This window comes from Monodon monoceros, unplaced genomic scaffold (assembly GCF_005190385.1).
Source record: "Monodon monoceros isolate NGI ecotype Baffin Bay Population unplaced genomic scaffold, NGI_Narwhal_1 Super_Scaffold_16, whole genome shotgun sequence".
Taxonomy (NCBI): domain Eukaryota; kingdom Metazoa; phylum Chordata; class Mammalia; order Artiodactyla; family Monodontidae; genus Monodon; species Monodon monoceros.
In genome coordinates this window covers 107823761-107836520 of record NW_021703772.1, presented here as the reverse complement: position 1 = coordinate 107836520, position 12760 = coordinate 107823761, and the positions used below count along the sequence as shown (strand labels likewise).

Below are 12760 nucleotides of genomic sequence, written 5' to 3'. Positions count from 1 at the left end.
AAATGGAATTTTCTTAATTCCCTTTTAGAATTTTTCATTGTTAACATGCAGAAATGCAACAAATTTTTTCATATTAATTTTATATCGTTCAACTTTGCTGAATTGTTTTATTCTAACAGGTGTGTGTGGGTGTGTGAGTGTAGAATCTATTGGCATGTCTGTATTTAAGAGCATGTCTGCAGACATTATTTTTCATTCTTTTTCTTCTTCCTTTCCAGTTTGGTTGACTTATTTCTTTTTCTTGTGAAATTGCTCTAGCTAGGACTTCCAGTACCATTTGATTAGAAGTCTCAAAAGTAGGCATCCTTAATTTTTCCTGATCTCAGAGGAAAAGCTTTCAGTCTTTCACCATTGAGTGTGATGTGAGCATGTCATGTATGGCCTTTATTATGTTGTTATAGTTTCCTTCTATTCAGTTTGTTGAATGTTTTCATCATGAAAAGATGTTGAATTTTGTCAAATGCTTTTTCTGCATCAGTTGAGATGGTCATGTGGTTTTTGCCCTTTGTACTGTTAATGTGATGTGTTACACTGATTGATTTTTGTGTTTTGAACCATACTTGGATTCTAAGAATAAATCCCTCGTGGACTTCCCTGCTGGTGCAGTGGTTAAGAATCCACCTGACGATGCAGGGGACACGGGTTCGAGCCCTGGTCCAGGAAGATCCCACATGCTGCGGAGCAACTAAGCCCATGCACCACAACTACTGAAGCCTGCTCGGCTAGAGGCTGTGCTCTGCAACAAGAGAAGCCACTGCAACAAAGAGTAGCCCTGGCTCACCGCAACTAGAGAAAAGCCCACGCACAGCAACGAAGATCCAACACAGCCAAAAATAAAATAAATTTATTATTTTTTATTATTTTTTTTGCGGTACGCGGTCCTCTCACTGTTGTGGCCTCTCCCGTTGTGGAGCACAGGCTCCGGACACGCAGGCTCAGTGGCCATGGCTCACAGGCCTAGCCGCTCCACGGCATGTGGGATCTTCGCGGACCAGGGCACGAACCCATGTCCCCTGCATCGGCAGGCGGACTCTCAACCACTGCGCCACCAGGGAAGCCCAATAAATTTATTTTTTAAAAAAGAATAAATCCCTCTTGGTCATGGTGTGTAATTCTTTTATGTGCTATTGAATTTGTTGGCTAAAATTTTGTTGAGGATTTTTAAAAAAACATTTCCCAGAAATAAAAAACCATGGTTTTGTTGTTGTTAACAGCATTAATCACAGAGTGACTAAAATTTTTGTTCACCTCTACTCTCTATTAATATTACTTGAATATTCTCTTGCTTTTATGGTTAAAATCATTGAACACCTATGATACCTAATGGATGTGTATTCTTGCTTATATTATATGCTATAGTCATATGATTCCTAGACTCTGGCACTGATCTTACTGTTCACTGATATTTCTTACTCAACAGATGGCCTAAAAATCACTCTAATAGCAACTTGTATTTTAACTTTAATTTGGCAAAGTTAGTTTTCTAGCTACTCTGGCAGTGTGGCCTAATTCAACTTCTTAATTTGATAATACACAATCCTATTGTATATAGCAAGAGAATTATCATTAACATATTGACTCTTCCCCTTCTCTGCTGGTAGGAATAAAGGGTTAATAATTAACCAAGTATCTGTAGTGAAACAATTCAGAATTTTAAAGGCAATCTCTAATTACTCTGTTCTAACATTTGATACAAGTTCTTTATTTTTGAAAATGTGGTAATATGTACAGTTTATCCACGTATAAAGTTATGTCTTAACTAAACTGAAGTTAAGAGATAATTGTTTAGTATCTATACAACTTTTATTGCTAAGAGCTTTTTTTCTTAGTCATAATACATTTTTGAAAATAATTCTCAAGTTTCGAGAGTTTCATGTGAGTCCATTATAGCATGAGAAATAGATTGTCTTTTTAGTTCAATAAATTTTATTTTCCTAGGGTTTGAAAATAAAAGACTATCAGCTTATACAGAAATTCAGTTTAACAAACATTTATGTTTAGATCATGATACTTAATGATGTAGGGAATCTCAAGGTGTAGAAAGTATGATCCCAGCTTCAAGATGTTTATAATCTTGGAAATAATTAGAAATGCCTCACTCTAATGATAATAATAATAAGCATCAGTTAGAGATTGTTAGTTTGAACAACCTTACAGTCATCTGATACATAATCATCTTTGTCATATCAAAATTCAAAAAGTCATTCTGAAGAGGACCTTCACTGAGTTACAAGTGAATAATATAGGCCTACAGGTTTATTTACTTTATTGTAAGACATGGACACAAGAGGATTGTTTTTCCCCTGTGTTGAGGATGTTTCCACCTATCTCGTTCAATATCCCCATTTAATTTTCCTTGTAACAATTCTTTTAAACATGGATCTTTTAAAGAATTGATATACTTCCTTATACTGAATTGTGACAATTTTGAAAGCCAATAATATCCTTTCATTTATTTTGCAGGAGGGGGTGTGAATTACTAGAATTAAAGTTATTTTTAAATAACCTTTTAATATTTTAGACTGAAGTAGTGGGTTTTTGTTTTGTTTTATTGAGATATAATTGACATACATTAGTTTCAGGTGTACACCATAATGATTCAATATTTGTATATATTGTAAAATGGTCACTCACTGCAGTGAGTCTAGTTAACATCCATCACCATACATAGTTGAGAATTTTTTTCTTGTGTTGAGAATTTACCAGATCTACTCTCTTAGCAACTTTCAAATATGCACTACAGTGTTATTAACTATAGTTGCTATGCTGTACATTACATCGCCATGACTTATTTATAACTGGAAGTTTGTACCTTTTGATTCCTCTCACCTACTTCACCCATAACCTCACCCACCGTTCGATGAGAATTTTTTTTTTTTGGCGGTAAGCGGGCCTCTCACTGTTGTGGCCTCTCCTGTTGCGGAGCACAGGCTCCGGACGCGCAGGTTCAGCGGCCATGGCTCACGGGCCCAGCCGCTCCGCGGCATGCAGGATCCTCCCAGACTGGGGCACGAACCTGTGTCCCCTGCATAGGCAGGCGGACTCTCAACCACTGCGCCACCAGGGAAGCCCCGCTGAGAATATTTGAATCAATATTCATCAGGGATATTGGTCTGTAGTTTTCTTGTCTTGTACTGTCTTTCTCTAGTTTTGGCCTCAAGGTAATAGTGGCCTCAGAGTTTGTCATTTGGAAGTGTTCCCTCTTCCATTTTACTTTGGAATAATTTGAGGAGGATTGATGTTAATTCTTTTCATGTTTGATAGAATTCACCAGTGAAGCCATCTTGTCCTGGACTTTTCTTTGGTGGAGGTTTTTGATTACTGTCTCAATATCCTTACTAGTTTTTTTTTTTTTTTTTCTTTTTTTTTTTTTTTTTTTTTTTTTTTTTGACTTCACAACGTGGTACGTGGGATCTCAGTTCCCCAACCAGGAATCGAAAACCCATGCCCCCTGCATTGGAAGCACGGGGTACTAACCACTGGACCTCCGGGGAAGTCCCTAATTCTCCTTACTAGTTATGGATCTATTCATATTTGTATTTCCTCATGATTCTGTTTTGGTACATTGTGTTTCTAGAAGTTTGTCCATTTTATCTAGGTTACCCTATTTGTTGACATACAGTTCATAGTACTCCCTTATAATTCTTTTTATTTCTGTAAAATTAGTGGTAATATCCCTTTCTTGGTAGCTGATTTTAGTTATTAGAGTCATCTCTTTTTCTTAGTCACTCTAGCTAAAGTTCAATTTTGCTGATCTTTTCAATGAACCAAGTCTTTGTTTTGCTTTTTTTTCTTTTTTCTATATTTCGTTTCTCTCTGCTCTAATCTTTATTATTTTCTTGCTTTTGCTCTGAGTTTAGTTTGTTGTTATTTTTCTCGTTTTTTACGGTGCAAAGTTAGGTTGTTTTAGATTTTTTTAATATAACAACAATTATAGATTTATCTCTTAGCATTACTTTTGCTGCATCCCATAAGTTTGGGTATGTTGTATTTTCATTTATCTCAAGACATTCTCTAATTCCCATTGTGATTTCTTTGAGCCATCAGATGTACTGTGTAAATTCCATATATTTGTGGATCTTCCTGTTTTCTTTTGCCATTGATTTCTTTAGTTTCTTCTGTCATGATCAGAAAAGATACTTTGTATGGTTTCAATCCTTTAAAATTTAGTAGGAGTTGTTTGTGGCCTTACATCTGGTCTATCCCAGAGAATATTACATGTGCACTTGAGAATAATGTATATTCTGCTACGGTTGAGTGACACATTCTGCATATATCTGCTAGGTCTAGTTAGTGTCTACAGTATTATTCAAGGCCTCTCTTTCCTTACTGATCTACTGTCTTGCTGTTCTGTCCATTATTGAAAGGGGGTATTGAAGTTTTCTTCTATTTTTGTAAATCTGTCTATTTCTCCCTTTAATTCTGTCACTGTTTGCTTTACATATTTAAGAGCTCTGGTGTTTGCTATATATATGTGTGTGTTTATATGTTATACATTCTTGGTGAATTGACCTTTTCATCATTATATAATGTCCTTCTTTGTCCCTTATAACAGATTTTGATTTAAAAGTCTACTTTGCATATGAAGTGTATGAAGGTTCCCTTTTCTCCATATCCTTACCAACACTTGTTATTTGTTGTGTTTTTGGTTAATAGCTCTTCTGACAGGTGTGAAGAGGAGATAGCTCATTGTGGCTTTGATTTTCATGTCCCTGATGATTGAGGATCTTCTCTGTTGGCCATCATTATGTTTTCTTTGGAAAAGTGTCTATTTATGTCTTCTGCCCATTTTTTAATCACATTTTTTCTATTGAGTTGTATGAGCTCTTTACATATTTTGGATATTAACCTCTTATCAGATATGTGATTTGAAAATATTTTCTCCTAATCAATAAGTTGTCTTCTCACTTTGTTGATTGTTTTCTTTTCTGCACAAAAGCTTTTTAGTTTGATACAGTTCCATTTGTTTATTTTCGCTTTTGTTTCCCTTGCCTGAGGAGACATATCCAAAAAATATTTCTAAGGCCTGTGTCAAAGAGTGTACTGCCTATGTTTTCGTCTAGGAGTTTTATGGTTTTGGGTCTTACATTTAAGTCTTTAATGCATTTTGAATTTACTTTTATGCATGGTGTGAAAGAGTAGTCCAGTTTGATTCTTTTGCATGTAGCTGTCCATTTTTCCCAGCACCATTTACTGAAGAAGCTGTCATTGCCTCATAGTACATTCTTGCCTCCTTTGCCATAGATTAATTGCCCATATACATGTGAGTTCACTCTGGGCTTTCTATTCAGTTCCATTGATCTGTGTCTGGTTTTATGCCAGTACCATTCTATTTTGATTACTGTAGCTTTGTACTGTAGTTTGAAATCAGGGAGTGTAATACCTCCAGCTTTGTTCTTCTTTCTCAAGATTGTTTTGGCTATTTGGGGTCTTTTGTGTTTCCATACAAATTTTAGAATTATTTGTTCTAGTTCTGTGAAAAACATCATGGGTATTTTAATAAGGTGTGCATTGGATCTGTAGATTGCCTTGGGCAATATGGTCATTTTAACAACATTAATTCTTCTGATTAATGAACATGATACATCTTTCCATCTGATTGTGTCATCTTCAGTTTCTTTCATTAGTGTCTTATAGTTTTCTGAGTACAGGTCTTTTACTTCCTTAGTTAGATTTATTCCTATGTATTTTATTCTTTTTGATGTGATTGTAAATGGGATGTTTTCTTAATTTCTCTTTCTGATCGTTGTTATTGTATAGAAGTGCAACAGATGTTTATATATTAACTTTGTATCCTGCAACTTTACCAAATTCATTGATGAGCTTTAGTAGTTTTTTGGTGGTGTCTTGAGGGTTTTCTATGTATAGTATTGTGTCATCTGCAGACATTGACAGTTTTACTTCTTCCTTTCCAATTTGGATTCTTTTTATTTCTTTTTCTTGTTTAATCGCTGTGGCTAGGACTTCCAATACCATGTTAAATAGAAGTGGCGAGACTGGGCATCCTTGTCTTGTTCCTGATCTTAGAGGAAATGATTTCACCTTTTCACTATTGAATATGATGTTAGCTGTGGGCTTATCATATGGCCTTTATTATGTTGAGGTATATTCCCTCTATACCCACTTTTGGAGACTTTATCATAAATGGATATTGAATTTTGTCAGAAGTTTTTCCTGCATTGAGGTGATCATATTTTTATTCTTCAATTTGTTAATGTGGTGTATCACATGGATTTGCAGATATTGAACCATCCTCACATCCCTGGGATATATCCCGCTTGATTATGGTGTATGATCCTTTTAATGTATTGTTGAATTTGGTTTGCTAGTATTTTGTTGAGGAGTTTTACATCTATGTTCATCATTGGCATATAATTGTTCATAGTAATTTCTTATGATCTTTTGTATTTCTGTGATGACAGTTGTAACTTCTCCTTTTTCATTTCTGATTTTATTGAATTTGGCTATCTCTCCTTTTTTTCCTTAATGAGTCCAGCTAAAGACTTCTCAATTTTGTTATTTTTTTCAAAAAACCAGCTCTTAGTTTCTTTAATCTTTTCTAGTATTTTTTAGTCTCTATTTTATTTATATCTGCTCTGATTTTTATGATTTCTTTCTTTCTACTAACATTAGGTTTTGTTTGTTCTTCTTTTTCTAGTTCCTTTAGGTGTGAGGTTAGGTTGTTTATTTGAGATATTTTTGTTTCTTTTTTTTTTTTTTTTTTGCAATACGCGGGCCTTTCACTGTTGTAGCCTCTCCCATTGCGGAGCACAGGCTCCGGACGCGCGGGCTCAGCAGCCATGGCTCACGGGCCCAGCCACTCCGCAGCATGTGGGATCTTCCCAGAGTGGGGCATGAACCCATGTCCTCTGCATTGGCAGGCGGACTCTCAACCACTGCGCCACCAGGGAAGCCCGAGATATTTTTGTTTCTTGAGGTCAAGCCTTGTACAGCTATAAATTTCCCTCTTAAAACCACTTTTACTGTATCCTATAAATGTTGGGTCATTTTGTTTTCATTTTCATTTGTCTCCAGGTATTTTTCGACTCTCTCATTGATTTCTTTAGTGCTCCATTGGTTGTTTAGTAGCATACTGTTTAGCCTCCACGTGTATGTGATTTTTGCAGTTTTTTTCTTATAGCTGATTTCTAGTCTAATAGCATTGTGGTTGGAAAAGATGCTTTGTATGATTTCAGTGTTCTTAAATTTACTGAGAATTGTTTAATGGCCTGGCATGTGACCTATCCTGGAGAATGTTTTATGTGTACTTGAAAAGAATGTATTCTGCTGCTTTTGGATGGAATGTTTTATATATATGTATATCTTTCTTTCTTTCTTTCTCTCTCTCTCTCTCTCTCTCTCTCTCTCTTTCTCTCTTTCTCTCTTTCTTTCTTTCTTTTCTTTTCTTTCCTTTCTTTTTTCCATCTGGAATAATGTGTTATTTAAGGCCAATGTTTCCTTTCTGATTTTCTGTCTGGATGATCTGTCCATTGATGTAAATGTGGCTTTTTTTTGGTCATGCCATGCAGTTTGCAGGATGTCAGTTCCCCGACTAGGGATTGAACCCAGGCCATGGCAATGAAAGCCCAGAATCCTAACCACTAGTTCCCTACCAGGCAACTCCAGTAAGTGGAGTTTTAAAGTCCCCTTATATTATTGTGTTACTGTCAATTTCTCCCTTTGTGTTAATATTTGCCTTATGTGTTCAGATGCTCCTATGTTGGATGCATATATATTTGCAATTGTTATATCTTCTTGGATTGATCCCTTGAGCATTACATGATGTCGTTCTTTTCCTCTTGTTACAGTTTTTGTCTTAAAGTCTGTTTTGTCTAAGTATTGCTACCCCAACTTTCTTTTTGTTTTCATTTACATGGAACACCTTTTTCCATCCTCCTACTTTCAATCTGTGTGTGTTTTTAGCTCTGAAGTGAGTCTCTTATAGGCAGCGTACATATAGCTTTTGTTTTTGTATTCATTCAGCCACTCATGTCTTTTGATTGGAGCGTTTAGTCCATTTACAGTTAAAGTAATTATTGATAGGTATGTACATATTGCCATTTTGTAAATTGTTTTGAGGTTACTTTTGTAGTTCTTTTTTGTTCTTCTTTTGTTCTCTTCCCTTGTGATTTGATGACTATCTTTCGTGTTATGTTTGAATTCCTTTCTTCTTCCTGTATGTGTATCTATTATAGATTTTTGGTTTGTGGTTACTGGGAAGTTTATATATAGTAATCTATATATATGTGATTAAGTTGCTGATCTCTTAAGTTCAAATGCATTTTAACAACCTGCATTTTTACTCCCTACCATGTTTACTGTTTTTGCCATCATATTTTACGTCATGCTTTGTCTGTGTATCCCTTAACTACTTATTGTGGATATAAATGCTTTTACTCCTATTGTATTTTAACCTTCCTATTAGCTTTATACATGGTTGATTTACTACATTTACTGTATATTTGCCTTTATCCATGAGCTTTTTCCTTTCATAATTTTCATGTTTCTATTAGTGGCCTTTTCTTTTTCACTTAGAGAAGTCCCTTTAACATTTTTTGTAAAGCTGGTTTGGTGGTGCTGAACTCTTAGCTTTTGCTTGTCTCTAAAGCTTTTGGTGTCTCCATCAAATCTGAATGAAAGCCTTGCTGGTACATTATTCTTAGTTGTAGGTTTTCCCTTTTCATCACCTTAACTATCATGCCACTCCCTTGTGGCCTGCAGAGTTTCTGCTGAAATGTCAGCTGATAGCCTTATGGGAGTTCCCTTATATGTAACTTATTGCTTTTCCCTTGCTACTTTTAATATTCTCTCTCTATCTTTAATTTTTCCCATTTTAATGGCAATGTGTCTTTGAGTGCGCCTCTCTGGGTTGATCCTGTTTGGAAGTCTCTGTGCTTCCTGGACCTGGATGTCTCTTTCCTTTCCCAGGTAAGTTGGCTGTCTCCACTTCACTTAGTTCTTCTTCTGGGGTTTTATCCTATTCCTTCGTTTGGAATATATTCCTCTGGTGCCTCATTTTGTCTAATTTGCTGTTTTTATCTCTGTGTATGTGGTAGGTTGGTTACATTTTCTGACCTTGGAGAAGTGGCCTTTTGTAGGAGATGTCCTATGAGTCCCAGCAGCACACTCCTCTCTGGTCACCAGAGCTATATGCTGTAGGGGTGCCCCCATTTGGGCAGCGGGCATCCTTTCGTTGTGGCAGGCTGATTACTGTGGGTGGTCTGGTAGGTGTGGTTAGCCACCATCTGGTTGGTCTCCAGGCCCTGCCTTGTGCAGATGCTGCTGGCCACTGGTGGGCGGGGCTCGGTCCTGACGCTGCTGGATACAGGGCCCCTGGGGCTCCAAGGGCTAGTGCTGGCCCACTGGTGGGCAGAGCTAGATTCTGGAGTGTCCTTTGAGTTTGGAGGAAGAGTGATTTATTTGTAGTTCTTGTCTTCGTTGTATGCTCTTTGAGCAGGAAGTTATATTTTTTGGCTAGACATAGTCTAGAAATAGAGAGGGTTCCCCTGGACCAGTTCTGCGTGAGACTGGCAGAGGTCAGTAAGCACTGGTCTTTTGAGGAGCTTACATGGTAGTTGACCAATGTATTTATGTGTAGCCATTCCAAGCTGGCCTCTTCTGAAACCCATGTCAGGAAGAAGTAGGACCAAGTCAAAGAGTCTGTGAGTTCCCAGGGGTCATGGACCAGGTCGATGTGGTTGTCTCCCGTTTGCTGAGCTAAACCAACACACAGCACTTCACATTTTGACATTTATTGTACTTACTTCTATGAGATGGTGTTATCCCTGTTTTATGAAGAAAATAATGCCAAGGGAACAAGGTGCCACCTACCTGGTGAGTGGCAGAGCCAGAATTCAAGCTCAGACCTTCTGATTCCAGATCCTGTGTGCATTCCTGGCCACCTTATCAATTGGATCTTTTCCACATGGAGTATGTGATAGCTTTTATTGTTCAGACTTTTCATGCCTTGGCTTTTATTTTCTGATCATTCCTAATGACTGCCATTCTCTTTTTACTGATGCAGTCAGAGAAAATCATGAGGTGGATAAAGCCATTTAAGTGTTTCTTGAGAAATGCTATTGTTCAATATGAAATTTGAAAAGGAATCAAATACAGTAGAGTTTCAGCATAATCATATTAAACTTGGAGGTGAATTCAGAATGAATTTGCTCTCATATCAACCAATTTTCTTTTCTAAAACCTTTTAAAGCAGAAAAGCAAAACTTTGTAAGTCAATCCCATAGCATGGTCTTATAAGGACCATCCTGTACGTTTCTCTACTGAAAGGGAGAGGAACTAAAACCAGCCTTGTGCCTACTGTGTGTTGGGTTAATTTTTTAATTAACTAAAAGAAGTCATCATTACCTTTCTTTTATTTTTTAAATTATATCAGTTCCAGGTGTACAGCATAATTGTTCAACATCTGTATACACTACAGAGTGATCACCATCTATCATTACCTTTTAATAAGTAAGAAAATGTGTTCAAAATGAAATGACAGCCCAAAGTCACACAGTAAATAGCAAGCCATCCAAGGATCTGAAGTCAATTCTGCCTCCAAAGCTTTTGGTTATGCTCTGGTGTTTTTGTGGAGGAAATGCTAGCATTTAAATATATGCTTGGAGTTTTTGTGCTGAGCCTGTAGTTGCTCTTGGACCTTGTTAAACTTCTGCCATCTGAAATGAACACCTGTATCCGTTCTCTCCCAGGTCTTGCTGTTTTTGCTCAGTGCAATCACACCTTGAATAACAAATGGAAACCTCAGGACACTGACAAAGCTAAATCCTAATGAAGAGCCTCAGTGGGTCACAACCACGTAGGAGCTGAGATTCAGCCAAACTGGTAAATGGTTTGATGACAATCTCCTTCAGACATCATATTCATTGATTTTCGTTAGAGCTAAGGACCTGGGGGGGAAGTTTTGAACTTTGTCCACTACTGGGTTTGATTATTGATTGGATTAATGGGCTGGAGTGGCCCAGACAGAGGCCCACTTGCAGGGATTATGGGAGCCCTGAGAGAAAAGGATTCACCATAAGAGAAGGATCGGGTGACAGAGCAAGCCCGTCTTCCCAAGAAGATGGAATGTTGGAGGGAATGTGTAGTTCCAGGTATGTATGTCCTGACCCAGTCAATCTGGAGATACACCACCCTGAGAAGGCGTATACTTATTCCAAAATTGAGCACTTGCCATTGCTCAAAATATTTAACAAACCGCGACATCATCTTCAGAGTCCCCTGAGTGTCCATAATGGTAAGAAACTGTTCTTTCAAGAAGAGCAGGCTTGGAACAAGAATGATAAGTTATTCAGAGCCACATCTAATTGAGGCAGCTGAATCAAGATAATTATCTTTTGGGTCAAAAACGATGTGTTCTTGTACCCATGAGGGTGCACCTGGAGGAGGCCTTCCCGCCATGCTGCGGGAGTCATCGCAGCCTCCGGTGGCAGAGCTTCATTCTCTACCCACTCACCCCTGCATGTTTTTTACATTATTATTTGTTTAATTGGAAAGTAAAAGCTGCCCATGGTTGAAGAAGAAAACAGTTAACAGTGCAAAGGATGCAAGTGAAAATCTCCCTACCACACACAGGCAGTCACGTTTCCACTCTCTTACGTGAGCATATGTGGTTCTAAGTGGTCCTTTCTAAGAAAGGAAGTGAGGGCCCGGCACCCACACTGTTGTCACCTTTCTCTCCCACTCACCACGCTCCTAATGGAGCGCTCCTGCAGGTAAGACTTTTAGCACTTCGCTCCACAGAGAGGCACAGATAATCAAGAAACGCCCAAGGCAGGCCTTTGGGACTCCCCAGATTCTTAAACACAACCATAGCAGGGAATTGCCACTGCTCTGTACCCTGAAATTTTTCTTCTCCAGCTCTCTCACGTCAGATCATTTTCTGTTCACGTCTACAGCCAGCACTAATGGTTGGACTTCTTTTGGAAGAAGGGAGAGACAGAGGGAGGAAGGGAGGGGGAGAGAGATGAGAGAGAAGAAAAATGGGGGGGTGGCAGAAACAGGAGAGGGGAAGGGGGGGACAGGACTTTTCACTCATGGCTATTGGGTTGTTATGAGTTGAACTGTGCCCCCTTCAAATTCATATGTTGAAGGTCTAACCCCCAGTACCTCAGAATGTGACCTTCTTTGGAAATAGGGTCATTGTAGATGATCAGTTTAAGTTAGGATGAGGCCCTACAGAAGTAGGTGGGTCCCTAATCCAGTCTGACTGGTATCCTTATAAAAAGGGAAATTTGGAAACAGACACACGGGGAGAACACCATGTCAAGAGGAAGACGGAAATCAGGGCGATGCTTCTACAAGCCAAGGAGTGCCAGAGATTGCCAGCAAAGCATCACAAACCGGTGAGAGGCGTGAATAGAACCAGCCCTGCTGACACCTTGATTTTGGACTTCTGGCCTCCAGGACTGTGAGAGAATAAATATCTGTTGTTTAAGTCACTCAGTCTGTGGTACTTTGTTAGGGCAGCCCTAGCCAACTAATGCTCCAGTCAAAGGCAAGCTGTTGGCGCTCCAACCTCCCACATCAGTCAAGGAAGCCCAACAGTAGGAGGAAAGTTTGGATTCTGGTGCCAGCATGCCCCTCACGTCCAGTACTTGCCGGCCCTGTCTACTGAATCCCCCCATAAACCTTCCACTTTTCAGTGGGGACCTACGCAGTAACAAGAACCAGATAAGCTAAAGGAGGCTGTCACTTGGGCCCTCCCAGTAGTGCCCTGAGGGCAAGACTTAGAAGTTGCAGC

General features: G+C 38.5%; 1 protein-coding gene across 1 annotated transcript in view; it reads left to right on the top strand.

Annotated features, from left to right (window-relative positions):
* The window catches only part of IWS1 (interacts with SUPT6H, CTD assembly factor 1), a 65578-nt gene extending 53120 nt beyond the window's left edge, over positions 1–12458 (top strand). The window contains exons 14-15 of the transcript XR_003793880.1: positions 10710–10842; positions 12246–12458. The gene's annotated coding sequence lies outside the window, so the exon portion shown is untranslated. The remainder of the gene's footprint in view (positions 1–10709; positions 10843–12245) is intronic.
* Positions 12459–12760: the final 302 nt, after the last annotated feature.